The sequence below is a fragment of the Henckelia pumila genome, chromosome 2, assembly GCF_033568475.1.
Source record: "Henckelia pumila isolate YLH828 chromosome 2, ASM3356847v2, whole genome shotgun sequence".
Taxonomy (NCBI): domain Eukaryota; kingdom Viridiplantae; phylum Streptophyta; class Magnoliopsida; order Lamiales; family Gesneriaceae; genus Henckelia; species Henckelia pumila.
In genome coordinates this window covers 113,867,389-113,870,240 of record NC_133121.1, presented here as the reverse complement: position 1 = coordinate 113,870,240, position 2,852 = coordinate 113,867,389, and positions in this window count along the sequence as shown.

Here is a 2,852-nt window from a genome sequence, read left to right as displayed (position 1 = left end):
AGAACTACGCCTATATCCCGAGTGCCTTATCGTCTAGCACCATCAGAGATGAGGGAATTGAAACAGCAGTTACAGGATCTGCTTGATAAGGGATATATTCGTCCAAGTGTTTCTCCGTGGGGAGCACCTGTTTTGTTCGTCAAGAAGAAAGATGGATCGATGCGATTGTGTATTGATTACAGGCAGTTGAATCGTGTCACCATCAAGAATAAGTATCCTTTGCCACGGATTGATGATCTGTTCGATCAACTACAGGGTACTTCTGTCTACTCCAAGATAGATCTGAGATCTGGATACCACCAGATGCGGGTACAAGACTCAGATATTTCTACGACTGCTTTTAGGACTAGATACGGGCATTATGAATTTCTGGTGATGCCATTCGGTTTGACGAATTTACCGGCAGTCTTTATGAATCTGATGAATCAGGTATTTTGAGAATATCTGGATAGATTTGTCATCGTCTTCATTGATGATATTCTTGTCTATTCTCATGACAAGGATGAGCATGCACAACATTTGAGGATTATTTTACAGACGTTACGAGATAAGCAGTTGTAAGCGAAATTGAGCAAGTGTGAATTCTGGCTTGATCGGGTAGTGTTTCTCGGTCATGTGATTTCTAATAAAGGGATATTTGTTGATCCTAGTAAGATAGATGCAGTGCTGAACTGGTCTCGTCTGACGACGGTTGCTGAGATTCGTAGTTTCTTGGGTCTAGCTGGATATTATCGTCGGTTCATCGAGAATTTTTCACAGTTGGCCAGACCTTTGACACAGCTTATACGGAAAGATGTTGCCTTCATTAGGTCCTCGGATTGTGAGGAGTCATTTCACGAGCTGCATGGACATCTTACTACTGCAACTGTGCTAGCTCTACCTTCTGGATCAGGAGGTTTTGTTGTCTATACTGATGCCTCTGGTCAGGGGTTAGGATGTGTTCTGACACAACATGGACATGTTATTTCCTATGTGTTATGCCTTAAACGCATACAAATCTCGTGTTATGAGATTAATGTTTTTAATGCATTAACAAGTCTCATAATATTATGTTTTGATGATTACAAAACTCGATTAATTGTTACTAACCATTTAAAGTGAGATTTTGCAGATTAGATTTATTGAAAAATAAATTATTGGAAGTTATTTTGAAGCTATACATGTATTTATAAAGTTTTGTATTGCTCATTGAATGGATGGAACATTGTTAAGAGATATGAAGAAAAAGACAAGAAGAAGCCAAAGTATGGAGCAGCAACTTTCGAAAATTACTGGAAATTTTTTATGACTCCAAATCAGATCTCCACCATTCATAATATAGATAAAGAAGTGTTACAAGTACTGTCCAAATTTGAGAGCAATCCAACGGCTAAAATGATAGATATGAATTTTTCCATATATGCTGCACAGTACCCACTTCTGCAAGGAACGAAACCATGAATATTCGACTTCAGAAAATAACTGAGAATGTTTGAGAAATTCAAATCAAATCTCCACCAATCAGATTCAGTATTATGATGTTATAAAGCTTCTGTCCAAATTTCAGATCAATCCAACGGATGGATTAAGAGATATGAATTTTGCAACTTTGTTGCACAGAACAGGTTTGAAAACATGATTAAGTGACTTCAGAAAATTACTGGAAATTTTTGACTCGTTCAAATCAAATCTTCACCGTTCCGAATGAATATCTGGATGTTTTTAAGCTTCAGTTCAAATTTCAGATCAATCCAACGATTAGATTGGAATATGTGATTTTTCCACAAAATCCGCTCAGTGCTGGGAAAAAGATGGCAGCGGCGCCGAACACTTTTTTGTCTCTCCTTGACTTCTTAACACATGCTACAAGCACTCAAATCAGATTCAAATCTTTGCCAACTATAAATAGAGGCCATACAAGTTCATTTGGAGACATCCCAACTCATCTCTTCTCTCCTTTGCAAGCAATTTCTCACTATCAAAGTGTTTGTGTGATATATTTGAGAGTGTTTGTAAAAATACTTTGTGAGTTGGTTGTGTTATTATTTTAAACACTTGAGTGTGAAGCCAAGTGTGTTGTGCTATCATTGTAAGCACTTGAGTGTGAAGCCAAGTGTTGTGTTGAGGCTATCCTTGGAGCCCTTAAGGCCAAGTGTTCGAGTTGTATCGGCGCGGTGATCGTGTTGAGTTGTAAGGCTATCCTTGGAGCCATCAAGGCCAAGACGTTCGAAGTGTTAGTGGATCCTTGGTTAATCGACTTAACCAAGAAGGGGAGACGTAGACGATTTATCGTCGAACTTCCATAAACATCTCTTATCTCTTTTACTGATTTATTTACATTACGCATTTATTTACCGCACTTATTATTTGATTGCTTAAGTCTTCCGCTTGCATACTTGCATAATCGTTTTAAATTGCTAAAGTTGCCAATAGAACCTAAATCCCCCCCCCCCCCCCATTAGGTTCTAACAAGTGGTATCAAAGCACCTCTTTACAAAATATTTTCAAAAAGACTCTATGGCAAATCTAGCGAGCGACTATGCTCAAGGGCAATCAACAAATCGTCCTTCTCTTTTCAATGGCATAAACTACGGATATTGGAAAAACCAAATGTCCCTATATATCCAATCCGTAGATTATGATCTTTGGAAAGTTACTGTGAAAGGTCCCTACATACCTACTAAAGAAGTTGAGGGTGTCAAAATTCCCAAGGGAATGGACGACTTTTCCAAGGAGGACATGCGATTAATTTCTCAAAATGCTAAATCCATGAATATTCTTCATTGTTCCTTAGATATGAATGAGTACAACCGGATCTCAATATGCTCATCAGCTAAAGAGATATGTGACAAGTTGGAGATATGCCATGAAGG